This window comes from Oncorhynchus nerka, linkage group LG3 (genome assembly GCF_034236695.1).
Source record: "Oncorhynchus nerka isolate Pitt River linkage group LG3, Oner_Uvic_2.0, whole genome shotgun sequence".
Classification (NCBI taxonomy): Eukaryota; Metazoa; Chordata; class Actinopteri; order Salmoniformes; family Salmonidae; genus Oncorhynchus; species Oncorhynchus nerka.
In genome coordinates, this window is record NC_088398.1 from 64,001,618 (window position 1) to 64,019,442 (window position 17,825).

General features: G+C 42.4%; 1 pseudogene; it reads right to left on the reverse strand.

Annotated features, from left to right (window-relative positions):
- Positions 1–6,095: 6,095 nt before the first annotated feature.
- Positions 6,096–16,620, reverse strand: LOC115112417 (Fanconi anemia group B protein-like; annotated as a pseudogene).
- Between the last annotated feature and the right edge of the window lie 1,205 nt (positions 16,621–17,825).

Below are 17,825 nucleotides of genomic sequence, written 5' to 3' on the forward strand. Positions count from 1 at the left end.
GTGATAAACGAAAAAAACAGCGATTTCACAACGTAACGTCATTTTTTAAAATTCAAAAAGTAGACGATAAACTTTCACAAAACACTTCGAAATACGTTTGTAATGCTACTTTAGGTATTAGTAAACGTTAATAAGCGATAAAAATCATCCATAGGCGATGTAAAAATCATTAGCTGTCGTCTTGGAAAAAATTTCACGAGAGAGCTCTTCCGGAATGATCTGGGCGGAGACCGGAGGTAAGTGGTGCCCCTGTTTCGGTTCAACCAAGAATCAAAGATGATTCAATTCACAAGACTCTAGACAACATGGGGATGCTGTGGGAGTTGAATGCTCGGTCTTATCTAATTCGGCTCACTGTTAACAATTGCTGGAAGTGGCGCAAGGATATTTATTTCCATTTTCTGTGATCAGGTTTTCCTGCGCTTTCCGATGTAACGCACGTTATGTAATAGCCACAGTCGTGATTTAACCAGTTTTAAAAACGTCCGAGGGTTTCCTATCCACACATTCTAACCATATGAACGTACTATATTCCTGGCATGAGTAGCAGGGCGCTGAAATGTTGCGCGATTTTTAACAAAATGTTCAAAAAAGTAGAGGGTAGGAGCAACAGGTTAAAGTGCTCTTTTACAAGTTCTCAGTTTAGGATTGTCCGGGATCAATTCACTTACTTGGGAGTAAAAGTGACAAGGAAATATTCAAATTTGTTTCAGGAAAACATTGTTGCTCTAGCAGACAGATTGAAACAATCTTTTACTTTTTGGAATTCGCTACCCCTTTCTCTTATCGGAAGGATTAATGTCATTAAAATGAATGTGTTGCCCAAATTTTTATATTTATTTCAATGTTTACCCATTTTTATTCCAAAATCTTTTTTTATTTCACTGGATCAAACATTCATGCATTTTATTTGGGATGGCAAGGTACCACGGATTGGTAGAAAACATTTACAGAAGCCTAGGTCATTGGGGGGTTTAGCTCTACCAAATTTTCAGACATACTACTGGGCTGCAAATTTCAGAGCCGTTCTGTACTGGCTGCAGACTGATCCTACTGGCCCTAGACCACTCTGGGTCCAGATGGAGTCTGAATCGTGTAAACCTGCAGCACTTTCCTCTGTGCTGTGCTCGTCTCTCCCAGTGTCCCTAGGCAAAAGGTGTGTCAACCCAATTGTAAAGCAGTCTCTTAAAATTTGGAATCAGTTCCGTTTAGCCTTTAACCTCCTAACCGCTTTTCTCTATCAGGCCCAATCAATCAGAACATTTTATTTCCTCCATCTTTGAATGATGGGCCTTTTGGAATTTGGCACTCACTAGACTTCTCCTCGCTAGCCCAATTATTCTTTGATGATACATTTGCCTCTTTCTCTCAGCTGCAGGAAAAGTTCAATCTCCCCCAATCCCACTTTTTCCGCTATCTCCAGACTAGAAACTTTGTCAGGGCTAACACACCTGGATTTCCCAATAGGCCTGTGAATACAGCTATAGAGAGCATCTTGGAGCTGAACAAGCTTCCTAGGGGCGCAATTTCAGATGTATATGCAATCATTCATGACTTACAGAACCCTTCTTTGGTGCCTTTAAAGACTCGATGGGAAAAGGATTTGGGGGAGGAACTTGGGGAAGACGCCTGGGAATCTGTGCTGCACAGGGTGCACTCGTCCTATGTTAGCACTAGACACAGCCTCATTCAATTCAAGGTGGTTCACCGTATCCACTTGGGGGCCAAACTTGGAAGAATATTCTCTGATTTTGATCCTACCTGTGTCAGATGTAAAGTGGAACCAGCCACACTGTTGCATATGTTTTGGGGCTGTCATAAACTGTCAGGTTTCTGGGAATTAATATTTAAATGTTTCTCTGATATATATGACACTGTTATAGATCCGTCTCCCCTTACAGCCCTTTTTGGAGTACTGCCCATGGGTACCCCCCTATCAAGAATCCAGTCGGACACTGTTGCTTATACAACTCTTTTAGCTAGACGGCTAATACTACAGAACTGGAAGATGGCAGCTCCCCCATCTTATAAATATTGGGTGAGGGATGTGTTGTGCTCTCTGAAACTAGAAAAAATCCAATTCAATTCACGTGGGAACCTCAAACTGTTTGATGAGGCTTGGGCTCCATTCCGGTCTTACTTTAAACAGTCCATCCTCTGATGGCATTCCAATTAATACTAAAATAAGTCTATGACTTAAGGGTTGGAGGAGCCTCTCTCTGTGTTTTTGCTGGAGGGGGGGGGGCATTAAGGTCCATGTGCTTATTGATTGTGATCCGCAGATGCCTTGTTCATCTTGCTCGGGCAGAGACTGAAGTGTGAGCTTGTTTTTCCCAGTTATTTTTACACTTTGTTCACGCCTACATGAATAATCATTTTATTTTTTTTATTTTAAAGCATTGTAAAAAAAAAAACTGTCCAGTGGATGGTCGGTCTGTGGCCATGACTCTCTGTGAGTGGTTGCATTTCTCCACCCTTATCCCTTGACTGTTTACAGGAACAATGGTGAGGTGTTTGCTCTGTCCCTGTACTATAGATTGCCCTTTAGCCTGGTATGTTTAACTTGTCTAAAGTATGGTATCTTTAAAGCAATTGTTTTATTTGTATTTTTATTTGTATTTTTTTTCTAGTTGAGTATATTATTTATATTGCTTTGTCTTGTCTATGTGTGTGTGTGTAAAACTTAATAAACAGAGTAAAAAAAAATAATAATAATCTTTGGTCGCAAATGGGTCTTCCAAACAGACAATGACCACAAGCATATTTCCAAAGTTGTGGCAAAATGGCTTAAGGACAACAAAGTCAAGGTATTGGAGTGGCCATCACAAAGCCCTGACCTCAATCCCATAGAACATTTGTGGTCAGAACTGAAAAAGCGTGTGCGAGTAGGGAGGCCTACAAACCAGACTCAGTTACACCAGCTCTGTCAGGAGGCATGGGTCAAAATTCACCCAACTTATTGTGGGAAGCTTGTGGAAGGCCACCCAAATGTTTGACCCAAGTGCAACCAAATACTAATTGAGTGTACTGTATGTAAAATTCTGACCCACTGGGATTGTGATGAAAGAAATTAAAGCTGAAATAAATCATTCTCTCTAAAATTATTCTGACATTTCACATTCTTAAAATAAAGTGGTGATCCTAACTGACCAAAGACAGGGAATTTTTACTATGATTAAATGTCAGGAAATGTGAAAAACTGAGTTGAAATGTATTTGGCTAAGGTGTATGTAAACTTCTGACTTCAACTGTATATATATTTGGCAGCAGTTGCAACAATTTAGCAGCGGTGGGACACTGCTGCTAAATCAATATAGGGGAAACACTGCATAGTCCTGCAGTGAGAGTAACCTGTGACCTTAGTCAATACATTCCCTTGCAAAAGTATTCATCCCCCTTGGCATTTTTCCTATTTTGTTGCTTTACAACCTGTAATTTAAATGGATTTTTATTTGGATTTCATGTCATGGACATACACAAAATAGTCCAAATTGGTGAAGTGAAATTTAAAAAATGACTTGTTTAAAAAATAAATAAACGGAAAAGTGGTGCGTGCATATCTATACACCCCCTTTGCTATGAAGCCCCTAAATGAGATCTGGTGCAACCAATTACCTTTAGAAGTCACATAATTAGTTAGATTGCACACAGGTGGACTTTATTGAACTGTCACATTATCTCAGTGTATATACACCTGTTATGAAAGGCCCCAGGGCCTGCAACACCACTAAGCAAGGGGCACCACCAAGCGAGCGGCACCATGAAAGGTTGTGGAGAAGTACAGGTGAGGTTTGGGTAATAAAAAAATATCTGAAACTTTGAACATCCCACGGAGCACCATTAAATCCGTTATTAAAAAATGGAAAGAATATGGCACTACAACAAACCTGCCAAGAGAGGGCCGCCCACCAAAACTCTCGGACCAGGCAAGGAGGGCATTATCAGAGAGGAAACAAAGAGATCAAAGATAACCCTGAAGGAGCTGCAAAGTTCCACAGCAGAGATTGGATTATCTGTCCATTGGACCACTTTAAGCCATACACTCCACAGAGCTGGGCTTTACGGAAGAGTGGTCAGGAAAAAGTCATTGCTTAAAGAAAAAAATAAGCAAACACGTTTGGTGTTCGCAAAAAGGCATGTGGGAGACTCCCCAAACATATGGAAGAAGGTACACTGGTCAGATGAGAATAACATTTTAGCTTTTTGGCCATCAAGGAAAACGCTATGTCTGGTGCAAACCCAACCATCGCCACAGTGAAGCATGGTGGTGGCAGCATCATGCTGTGGGAATGTTTTTCATCGGCAGGGACTGAGAAACTGGTCAGAATTGAAGGAATGATGGCACTAAATACAGGGAAATTATTGAGGGAAAAATGTTTCAGTCTTCCAGAGATTTGAGACTGGGATGGAGGTTCACCTTCCAGCTGGACAATGACCCTCAGCATACTGCTAAAGCAACACTCGAGTGGTTAAGAGGAAACATTTAAATGTCTTGGGATGGCCTAGTCAAAGCCCAGACCTCAATCCAATTGAGAATCTGTGGTATGACTTAAATGTTGCTGTACACCAGCAGAACCCATCCAACTTGAAGGAGCTGGAGCAGTTTTGCTCCAGCTCCTTAAAAAAATCCCAGTGGCTAGATGTGCCAAGCTTAGAGAGACATATCCCAAGAGACTTGCCGCTGTAATTGCAGCAAATGGTGGCTCTACAAAGTATTGACTTTGGGGGGTGAATAGTTATGCACGCTCAAGTTTTCCGATTTCTTTGTGTCTTATTTCATGTTTGTTTCACACTAAAATATATTTTGCATCTTCAAAGTGGTAGGCATGTTGTGTAAATCAAATGATACAAAAAAATCCATTTAATTCCAGGATGTAAGGCAACAAAATAGGAAAAATGCCAAGGGGGTTAATACTTTCACAAGCCACTATAGCTATAGCAAGCAGACCAGGGGCAGAGCGATCAAGGTTGACATGGAAGACCTCCTGTCACTCAGCATCAACATAAACAATGACTCCACTCCTCTCCACCAACATTACTCATCATTGTTAGTGTCAACATTACCGCAATGATGCCTTTGGAAACAGTCAATCAAGTATCTGGGGCTTGCTTGTCCCTTAAAGACATGCTCCGGAACTTTGGTGACTAATAAGTATTATTTTACTTCCCGCTTTGGGCTGGATGTGTCAATGTGTAGTTCATACATACATAATCTAAGACAGAATTACAGTCTTGCCTCAATTAGCCGTTTGAATGTAAGGTGTTTTTGGAAGCTGTGCTGCGCCATTTCCCCTACATGTTCCCCCATGTGGGGCAGCACCCTAGTATGTTGAGTACAACCAATGAGCTTCAGCCCCTCGCCATATGAGTGACCGCTAGCAAAATGCACCCACAGCAGAGCAAGAGCAATGATGTGGTACACGTGATGTATTACACAATTTCAGGGACCACTTTTGGCTCGTGAGCACTACTTTTAGAACTACTGGCTAAAAAGTATACAAAAGTACAGAATAATCCCTATAATAGACTATTAAATTATTAATGTAACAGTAACATAAGGATTCCAATAAATTGTACAAGATGGAAACTAGGCTAGTGTACATGACCTTGTCTTGTCAACAGATTTAAATCTGGAATGACTTGTCAATTGCCTTCATGTCTTAATAACAACCTACATAAACTATTTTGGCTCTGGAGAAGAAAGATGCAATCCTGCAAGCTTCATGTCTGGTCCTCTTCTTCAATGGTGCCTGATGACATCCTCTGTCAGAAACCACATTCTTCATTGTGATGGAAGCACTTCTGCAGATGGAAGGCAGCAGGAGCCCTGCAGTCATCCTTCTCAAACTTAATGAAAGTTAGCATGCAATAATGGGATGACAAAACAAATCCCTATACATTCTCCTCAGCCTGCCAGGCAGTGAGGTTTGAAGAGGGCTCCAGGCAGAAAACCATCCCCAGCTGATACCATAACAAATCGAGCAGGTGCCTCAGTGCAGGGTGAGAGTAAAATAGTGTGAGTGTTGTGAAAATGACAGAGAGGAGAAAAACGCAATGGCAGTTAGCACCATAGAACACAATTCTCAGAAAACAGGTTTAAAGCTGAATCGTTTTTATTTAAGTATTCTGTAAATAACAGACACCTTTAGTCAGAAATAACTGATCTAACAGCTTGGGATGATGACTCATGAGAGGGCTGCTGTTGATTCCCTTGGAGGAAGGACACAATAGTAACTGTACTACATGTGGTCATCACGAGACATCATCCAAGATGGGTTTATTTTATAGCATGTTACAGAGAACAGAACTGAACCATGAAGGGCAGAATTGCTACTAAAATGTTTTGCAGCCAAATCCAGCTACCAACCAGGGAAGGAGATTTAGACCTTCCAGTTACCTCCTTTATGCCATCCAGTTACCTCCTAACATTTCATTCTGAACACACACAGCGTTTCCCACTTCAGAACAGAGTAAGAAGCCGGCCTTTCCCAGTGTGCAATGCACAGCAGCACACATTAAAGAGTGTTTCACAGGCTGCCGGTCTGAGGGGAGAAGAGTGGGTGAGAGGAGTAGCGATCACACAGAGATGAGGTGTGAAGGGCAGGACGTTGTCCAAAGGAGACACGCATTCGCCCACACTATTGGTAGACAGGTTTACAGTAACAGATATGTAAACCTGCCAACTACAGTAGCATACACGGTGAACCATATCGATCTCTGGTTTGAAACTTCTGCTTACCAATGCATTGGGTAGCACTCAGTTCAAAATGAGATAAGAGCGACATCACCTGGACTGAAACTCAACATTTCATTGAATAATGGGCACTTACAGAATATTAGAAAGCAAATTAACGTAACTGTACAATCCATTGGTACTCATGAAAGCATATAAATAAAAGGAACTACTATACATGTCAATGCAGTGCAGAGCTGAATGAGTGACTGTGACTCTGAGGGTGGCTATATCTCCCTCCAACTGTACCTGGGCCAGTATCTGGGTCAGCCTGCGATAGCGTTCCACATCCATCAGGGGGCTAAACCTCCTCCTGCTCCTCTCCCTGTCCCACTGCCACACCTCCCTGCACCCCTTGAGTCGCTATGCGGAGCCTGGATCAGGGGGCTCCATCTTTCTCATTCCGCTGCACTTCCTCCCCTCCTTCTCAGTCTCCCCCTCCTCCTCGCCAAGGAGCAGAGACAATCTTCGTACTGGGCGACTTCAACTAGGGCGGTCGGGGAGCCAGAAGATCCCTGTCTATGGACGTAATGGAGCATGACAGCACATTTGACACTGCCAGAGGTCAGCAGTGGGGTCAGGTCAGTCACAGCGGTCACTGCCAGACTGGCACCATCTCGCCTGCTTATCTTGGCCGTAGGCATTGGGTGAGAGCAGTGAGATGGGATCTTTGTGTCTGTGGGGGGTGGGGGGGGACACTTGGCTGTGGGTCTGAATGACCGCAAGCGCCTGGCACTGGCCTGCCTCTGTCAGGAAGGATAAAGTCACACTCTCCGCTAAGTTGGAACAAAAATATATAACACGTCAGGAACAATCACTTGGACATGGTAGGTTGCCGCACAGGGAATCAATTACATTTAGCATTCATGAAGTGAGTGAGCTAGTGAGTGCCAGCAGCATACCACCGTGCATCCCACTGCTGGCTTGCCTCTGAAACTCAGCAGGGTTGGTCCTGGTCAGTCCCTGGACGGGAGACCAGATGCTGCTGGAAGTGGTATTGGAGGACCAGTATATATGCCCTGTGTAGGGTGCCGTCTTTTGGATAGGATGTTAAACAGGTGTCCTGACAGTGTGGTCACTAGAGATCCCATGGGGTGCTAAATTCCCAATCGGGCCCCCATACTATTATGACCACCTAATCATCCCCAGTTTCCAATCTGGCCCTCATACCATTATGACCACTCAATCATCCCCAGCTTCCAATCTGGCCCTCATATCATTATGACCACCTAATCATCCCCAGCTTTCAATTGTCTCATTCATCCCCTGTAACTATTTTTCAGGTTGTTTCTGTAAATGAGAATGTCTTCTCAGTCAACTTACCTGGTAAAATAAGGGATATGAGTAATTTAAAGAAGTCTCAAAGTGCCTGGAGACCCTATGTGCTACTTGAGCTGTACCAGCAATTCCATCATAAGGATGATGCTCTCCAGACAACTGGAGCAACTTGGACTCTTGATTGGTCTGCGCTTCCACAGAAACAGCTCCAGGGCTATTGGAGAGCGTGTTGCCATGGTGACCAGACAGGCATGTGGCTGCTGTGGAGTAATTTCTCAGAAAGCCTGTAGTTATCGCCTGAGAGACTGGCACTTAACAGTAGCTCTTCTATACTTTAGGCTGTGGAAGGTGAGATGTTATTGACGTCTTGCATTGAGAGCACTTCACAGGGATAAACAGCGTTTGATGTTAGGTTTGTTTGCTATATATCCTCATCAATGCAATGATCAAAGTTGTGATGTTGAGACAAATGTCCGGAGGGGAAACATTCTCTTTCAGGTGTGATTTAAGTGAGTGGTTTTGAAGATTAGTATTCAGGCTTTTTTTTCTGGCTTTTGGTTTGGGGAACTGTTCTCGTTGGTAGATTAAGAAATCTGGTTAGACACCAGTTGTGGGATCTAACAGCTGGTAAGTGGCATTCACCAGGCAGGAACCATGGTTGACTGAACCCCATTAACACATACAATCATTATATTAACATCATTACCATTGACATGCCCTCAGCTCCATAACATTAACAAGATATCATGAAGATTTGAAGCGTTACAATTCACTACTATTCGCTACTGGAGGCGGCAGGTAGCCTAGTGGTAAGTGTTGGGCCAGTAACCAAAAGGTTGGCTGATCAAATCCCTAGGCTGAAAGGGGCAGAACAACAGATTTGTACCTTGAGTATGGCAGTTAACCCACTATTTCTAGGCAATAATTATAAATAAGAATATGTTCTTAACTGACTTGCCTTGTTAAATAAAGGTTAAATACAAATGAAGCATAACTGAGGAAAATAAGATATTTCCTGGCTTCCACGCATAGCCTACAAGTCACTGATGCAGACCTTTGGAACATCTACATTTTAAAAAGTCTAATAAATACACGTAATATAGCCTACACCTTCACAATAAATCCAGTATTTATTTTAGACAGTTCTAAAGAAGCATGATATAAAGAAAAAGCAGTCTATTTCAGAAGAATAGTATACTCTGAGTTGTCCTTATGTTAGGTCTGATGTGGCTATGCCAAATTAATGTGGGCTACACTAGTACATTTAGCATTTGGCATTATTTTATATTATTTTACAGTATGAAGAATACAATTGAACAAAGCTGAAAAAAATATAAATATTTTCTCCAAAAGATTTGAGGGAGTGCGCACATGTGGCTATTCTGTGTTGAGCAGTTATTAACAAAGAAATAGGTACTCCTATATGCTTAATTTAGAGTTATTCATGTATCTTTAGTTGGTCTATAAACATTGGGCTATATGTTTTGTACATTTTTTGTACATTGTATGGCTACATGATGAGACTAAAGATGATTTGAAAAAAAGTTGCTTGAAAGGCATGAGCTCTAATTAGTTTTTTTGCACAGGCTGTACACACTTCAATTGCCTCATTCACAATTTGACAAGCACTTGATAATGCCTCAAATTTCATGGCGGCATTCCCTTTGTGGCCGTAATGCACTCTAAAAAAATCCAAGCCTTTTGCGGCCCAGAGTGCTGTGTTGTGCCCTTCTCCCTGAGTGCTGCGCAATCCGAAGTGCCTCTCACTCATATGTCTCTCCATCACGTGATAGGGTCTTTCTCAAAGGCTACAAGTGAAGACAGACACTTCGGGGATACAACAGCATGCGTCCTTATCCAATTTTGAGGTGCATATTGAAGATATTGGAAGAACTGTCCACATTTACTTTGTGTCAGCCAACAATATGAGTAGTCCCAACAAACAGCAAAAGCACTAGCCTATGTCAATCTACCATCCCCCATAGTACAAAAGTCGATCTATTCTGTGCAATAAATAAATATTCCAAACAAAGTCTGGGACACTTGTGGGGTGCAATAGATCCCAAATTAATACAAACACTAGCCAATGTGGATGACGCAACAGATCAGAAAGTTTAGCTTAACATGTTGATAAACTATTAGGCTATTTCTTCACGCAGCAATGTGCACATGGCAGTAGGCTATAAGCGTGAATGTTCCATTAGCAAGAAAACACCATTATCAAAAGTGACCGCAAATGCGATTATGCATGTAATGCTTTTATTATAAAGGTGCATTTTTATGGTGAAAATTATCTTCCCCAAACTTGAAACTCACAAGCAGGTTTTATATGCCAGTTAGGCTCTAAAACCCTTGTAAAACGGATTAATGTTCTTAATTAAAAAGTTATTTGGCCACTTTAGTTGTGATACAAACCTTACCAAAACATGTAGGCCTATGGTCTAGGCTACATGAGGTGTGCAACTACGATCAGAAAATGTCGCAAAAAAAGGCAGTTTGCTGGGCATCATTCATCATTGTGCCTGCAGCACAAATTCCAAAAAGTTCTGGGACACTGTAAAGTCCATGGAGAATAAGAGCACCTCCTCCCAGTTGCCCACTGCACTGAGGCTAGGAAACACTGTCACCACCGATAAATCCACGATAATTGAGAATTTCAATAAGCATTTTTCAACGGCTGGCCATGCTTTCCACCTGGCCACCCCTATAGCCCTGCACCCCCCACAGCAACTCGCCCAAGCCTCCCCCATTTCTCCTTTACCCAAATCCAGATTGCTGATGTTCTGAAAGAGCTGCAAAATCTGGACCCCTACAAATCAGCAGGACTAGACAATCTGCACCCTCTCTTTCTAAAATGATCAGACGAAAATGTTGCAACCCCTATTACTAGCATGTTCAACCTCTCTTTTGTATTGTCTGAGATCCTCAAAGACTGGAAAGCTGCCACGGTCAATCTACTCTTCAAAAGGGGGAGACACTCTAGACCCAAACTGCTACAGACCCATACCTATCCTACCCTGCCTTTCTAAGGTCTTCAAAAGCCAAGTTAACAAACAGATCAATGACCATTTCGACCATTTCGAATCCCGTACCTTCTCCGCAATGCAATCTGGTTTCAGAGCTGGTCATGGGTGCACCTCAGCCATGCTCAAGGTCCTAAATGATATCATAACCTGCATCGATAAGAGACAATACTGTGCAGCTGTATTCATAGACCTGGCCAAGGCTTTTGACTCTGTCAATCACCACATTCATATCGGCAGACTCAACAGCCTTGGTTTCTCAAATGACTGCCTCGCCTGGTTCACCGACTACTTCTCAGACAGAGTTCAGTATGTCAAATCGGAGGGCCTGTTGTCCGGACCTCTGGCAGTCTCTATGGGGTGCCACAGGGTTCAGTTCTCGGGCCGACTCTCTTCTCTGTATACATCAATGATGTCGCTCTTCCTGCTCGTGATTCTTTGATCCACCTCTACACAGACGATACCATTCTGTATACTTCTGGGCCTTCTTTGGAAACTGTTAACTAACCTCCAGACGAGCTTCAATGCCATACAACTTTCCTTCTGTGGCCTCCAACTGCTTTTAAATGCAACTCTTCATCCGATCGCTACCAGCACCTGCCCGCGAGTCCAGCATCACTACTCTGGACGGTTCTGACTTAGAATATGTGGACATCTACAAATACCTAGGTGTCTGGTTAGACTGTAAACTCTCCTTCCAGACTCACATTAAGCATCTCCAATCCAAACGTAAATCTAGTATCGGTTTCCTATTTCACAACAAAGCATCCTTCACTCATACTGCCAAACATACCCTCGTAAAACTGACTATCCTACCAATCCTTGACTTCGGCGATATCATTTACAAAATAGCCTCCAACACTACTCAGCAAATTGGATGCAGTCTATCACAGTGCCATCCGTTTTGTCACCAAAGCCCCATATACTACCCACCACTGCGATCTGTATGCTCTCGTTGGCTGGCCCTCACTTCATATTAGTCGCCAAACCCACTGGCTCCAGGTCATTTATAAGTCTTTGCTAGGTACAGCCCCACCTTATCTCAGCTCACTGGTCACCATAGCAGCACCCACCCATAGCACGCGCTCCAGCAGGTACATATTTCACTGGTCACCCCAAAGCCAATTCCTCCTTTGGCCGCCTTTCCTTCCAGTTCTCTGCTGCCAATGACTGGAAGGAATTGCAAAAATCACTGAAGCTGGAGACCCATATCTTCCTCACTAGCTTTAAGCACCAGCTGTCTGAGCAGCTCACAGATCACTGCACCTGTACATAGCCCATCCAACTACCTCATCCCCATAGTGTTATTTATTTATTTTTTGCTCCTTTGCACCCCAGTATCTCTACTTGCACATTCATCTTCTGCACATCTATTACTCCAGTCTCTATCACTCCAGCATTTAATTGCTAAATTGTAATTATTTCGCCACTATGACCTATTCATTGCCTTACCTCCCTTATCTTACCTCATTTGCACACACTGTATATATCCTTTTTTCCCTATTGTGTTATTGACTGTATGTTTTATTACTTCCATGTGTAACTCTGTGTTGTTGTTTGTGTCGCACTGCTTTGCTTAATCTTGGCCAGGTCACAGTTGTAAATGAGAATTTGTTCTCAACTAGCCTACCTGGTTAAAACGAATAATAACTCACAAGTGATAATATATAATTCACAAGTGATAGGCTAATATTGTCACCCATCAGACTATTCTTGATTTAATATTTACATAAGCTAAATAATATGTGTGAAATTGGTTTTGCTTTAGAATGGACCATTATCATGCACCTGTCTCGAAACAGGGGCAGCGGGAAAAAATACATGTCATCTATGCGCTTAAATAGAGAATGGAGGATGCTTTTCCTGTGGTTCATTTTAGTGGGCTATACTCCTGTTGTAAAGATAAACAATGTGATTAATATTAGGAAAGTTGAGAAATAAATATAGTAGGCTTAGTCTATAGAAAGCTGATGGGATCCTCCTCGTTCTAGTAGAGGCCATCACCCTGTTTTCTCACGCAAATGCATTGCCTATAGAAATGTTGCACAACATGAGCACATGAAGTGTTTGACTAGATATTCAACCACATTTGCATTAATGTCAGAGTGATTAGAGGGACAATAGAGTGTTGAGTACCAGGCAGTTAGCAAGTTTGGTAGGCTAATAATGACCAGCAGCAGCATCAGAGATTGGAAAGCCTAATTACCATGACTAAACGGTCACCTGGAATTTGAGGGGGGTAATATGGTCACTGCAATGGCCCTAATTGAAGGTATAACCTGCATCTTCTCATCTGTTGCCTCATCCTCTGACTTGTCATCCTCATCCCATAGAGAAACAAGTCCTTCCCTTTCGAGGATCAGACACTACCATAAACACCAATATGATAACAGTTCCTTACAGTTGAAGTTGGAATTATACATACACCTTAGCCAAATACATTTAAACTCAGTTTTTCACAATTCCTGACATTTAATCCTAGTAACAATTCCCTGTCTTAGGTCAGTTAGGATCACCACTTCATTTTAAGAATATGAAATGTCAGAATAATAGTAGAGAGAATGATTTATTTCAGCTTTTATTTCTTTCATCACATTCCCAGAAGTTTACAAACACTCAATTAGTCAGAAGTTTACATACACTCAATTAGTATTTGGTAGCATTACCATTAAATTGTTTCACTTGCGTCAAACGTTTTGGGTAGCTTTCCACAAGCTTCCCACAATACATTTGGTGAATGTTGGCCCATTCCTCCTGACAGAGCTGGTGTAACTGAGACAGGTTTGTAGGCCTCCTTGCTCACACAAGCTTTTTCAGTTCTGACCACAAATGTTCTATGGGATTGAGGTCAGGGCTTTGTGATGGCCACTCCAATACCTTGACAATGTTGTCCTTAAGACATTTTGCCAAAACTTTGGAAGTATGGTTGGGGTCATTGTCCATTTGGAAGACCCATTTGCGGCCAAGATTTAACTTCCTGAATGATGTCTTGAGATGTTGCTTCAATATATCCACACAATTTTCCTCCCTCATGATGCCATCTATTTTGTGTACCTGTCCCCCCTGCAGCAAAGCACCCTCACAACATGATGATCCCCCCCCCCGTGCTTCACTGTTGGGATGGTGTTCTTCGGCTTGCAAGCATCCCCCTTTTTCCTCCAAACATAACAATGGTCATTATGGCCAAACAGTTCTATTTTTTGTTTCATCAGACCAAAGGACATTCCTCCAAAACGTACGATCTTTGTCCCCATGTGCAGTTGCAAACCATAGTCTGACTTTTTTTATGGCGGTCTTAGAGCAGTGGACTTCCTTGCTGAGCGGCCTTGCAGGTTATGTCGATATAGGACAAATTTTACTGTGGATATAGATAATTTTGTACCTGTTTCCTCCAGCATCTTCACAAGGTCCTTCACTGTTGTTCTTGGATTGATTTGCACTTTTCGCACCAAAGTATGTTCATCTCTAGGAGACAGAATGCATCTCCTTCCTGAGCGGTATGGCGGCTGCATGGTCCCATGGGGTTTATATTTGCGTACTATTGTTTGTACAGATGAGCGTGGTACCTTCAGGCATTTGGAAATTGCTCCCAAGGATGAACCAGACTTTTGGAGGTCTACAATTTTTTTCTGAGGTCTTGGCTGATTTCTTTAGATTTTCCCATGATGTCAAGCAAAGAGGCACTGAGTTTGAAGGTAGGCCCTGAAATACGTACACAGGTACACCTCCAATTGACTCAAATGATGTCAATTAGCCTATCAGAAGCTTCTAAAATCATGACATAATTTTCTGGACTTTTCCAAGCTGTTTAAAGGCACAGTCAACTTAGTGTATGTAAACTTCTGACCCACTGGGATTGTGATACAGTGAATTATAAGTGAAATAATCTGTCTGTAAACAATTGTTGGAAAAAGTACTTGTGTCATGCACAAAGTAGATGTCCTAACCGATCAAGCTATAGTTTGTTAACAAGAAATTTGTGGAGTGGTTGAAAAACGAGTTTTAATGACTCCAACCTAAGTGTATGCAAATTTCCGTCTTCAACTGTACATCTAAATGACATATATTGAATGGTAAGAAAGATCATGATAATGTAAGAAAGATAAGCATGACTCTGCGATTGACAATCACCTGCTCTGTCTGGGTGAGAATGTGTTCTCTTCCTGAGACCTCTTCTGTAAGGGCTTGGACTGACTGGCGTAGAATCCTCTCTTTTACCCTTATATCTCTCTGAAGAACCCGGAGCAAGGTCAGACCCCTCTATAGAAACACATCAGGGGGGGTATCAACAACAACATGTTGGATAAACGGGAATAGCCTTGCATCTGGACAATAGACTCCAAACATTACAACCGTTTAATAACTGTACCCAAATACTAATAACAACTTTGATGCTGCTCTCTTTAATGTAACAATATACCTGTAGTCTGTCCTGTAGAGTTTTGACAGTTAGGAGGTAGTTCTCTTGAGCTGTGTCAGATATGGTCCGTCCTTCACTGCTCTCATGTCCATGCTGAAACATACAACAATCTTCACACATCAGAACTGGGTTATAAGTAGGGTGTTATAAGACTGGTAAAGAAGAGCAGAAAAGTACAGCATCTCTCAGAATAGGTTGTCCCGCAGAGATCTGTGATGAGGTATTGATCCACTGGACCCACAGTAGGGCTCTGGCTTCCAAAGACCAGCAGTATCTGATCTGTTCCACAGTCCACAACGTCATCCTCACGGAGGGAGCTCACACCCAACCAGCATGATGCTACCCGAGGGAGACAGAGCAGGGCCATGACAATTATACAGTTTTACACAGTAAGCAATGAGCATGATGATCTCACAAAATAGCATTCCAATACCTGAAATGTGTCTTTCCATACTGCACAGACTGCACATGGTTGAAAGAGATGGCAAACAGACATCCATTCCGTCCAGTGTTGACCATCTGAATGTGGTGAGGTTCTTCAAAAGGAAACCTGGCATACCTTTCAAATACAGCAACTGCTTTTTACTGGTCGCTGCCACCAGTTGATTTTGACACACTGTTCACCTCTTCAGCTGAGATCACAAATCTACACGGTGTGATGGAACTGTAGGCATGAGTTAAGATCAGAGCACCGTTACATACTTGTCCTTCCTCTACAAAATACCCCAGGGTTTTGCTCCTCCCTGGACAGTCCAATTGATCATTCAGGCATTCTTTGGATAGTGTTTGGGAATCTAGTATGAATATTTTCCTTTTGTTGAGGGGATCCTCACCAATAAAGTTCAGAGCGAGCTTGATAGGCATTTGTCTAACTTCACCTGCTTGTAGAGAAATGTAAAAGACAACACCTTCATGGCTCCATATTACACTAGGGCCCTTCAAGACAGTAACATTTCCTTTAATCCGGTATGGTAGATTAAACTCCATATGTGGCTCTTATCTATTTGACCTGCTCAGAGTGAGAAGCCTGTACTTGAACACATCCCCCTACTTATCAGTAAAATGCATGGTGAAGTCACTGTTTCCCACATGTAGGGCAAAGATGCATGCCACCATATCAACATCTGATTAACTCTTTCTGTTGATAACAGCCATATTACCACCATTCCCGTTTGAGAAAGTGCCACCATCCATTGAAATGTCAGTCTGCTGAAAGCCAGTTCTGATCCTCTTCAACTTTCGCCATCTCTGGGAATGGAGCGTTAGTATTGAAATGTGAGAATGTCACCACGGAAGGAAAGTAGTTTCATGTGTTGGCTGGGACAGTCTTGTGTCATTGTGGTATTATTGCCGCGTTCAAGTGATAGTCAGAACAAGGAAACTGGGAAATGTTCGACTTGTTAAAGGTTGTACAGTCGTGGCCAATAGTTTTGAGAATGACACAAATATACATTTTCACAAAGTTTGCTGCTTCAGTGTCTTTAGATATTTTTGTCAGATGTTACTATGGAATATCGAAGTATAATTATAAGCATTTCATAAGTGTCAAAGGCTTTTATTGACAATTATATGAAGTTGATGTAAAGAGTCAATATTTGCAGTGTTGGCCCTTCTTTTTCAAGACCTCCGCAATCTGCCCTGGCATGCTGTCGATTAACTTCTGGGCCACATCCTGACTGATGACAGCCCATTCTTGCATAATCAATGCTTGGAGTTTGTCAGAATTTGTGGGTTTTTGTTTGCCCACCCGCCTCTTGAGGATTGACCACAAGTTCTCAATGGGATTAAGGTCTGGGGAGTTTCCTGGCCATGGACCCAAAATAGTGATGTTTTGTTTCCCGAGCCACTTAGTTATCACTTTTGCCTTATGGTAAGGTGCTTCATCATGCTGGAAAAGGCATTGTTTGTCACCAAACTGTTCCTGGGTGGTTGGGAGAAGTTGCTCTCAGAGGATGTGTTGGTACCATTCTTTATTCATGGCTGTGTTCTTAGGCAAAATTGTGAGTGAGCCTACTCCCTTGGCTGAGAAGCAACCCCACACATGAATGGTTTCAGGATGCTTTACTGTTGGCATGACACAGGACTGATGGTAGCGCTCACCTTGTCTTCTCCTGACTTTTTTTCGGATGCCGCAAACAATCGGAAAATGGATTCATCAGAGAAAACAACTTTACCCCAGTCCTCAGCAGTCCAATCCCTGTACCTTTTGCAGAATATCAGTCTGTCCCTGATGTTTTTCCTGGAGAGAAGTGACTTCTTTGCTGCCCTTCTTGACACCTGGCCATCCTCCAAAAGTCTTCACCTCACTATGCGTGCAGATGCACTCACACCTGCCTGCTGCCATTCCCGAGCAAGCTCTGTACGGGTGGTG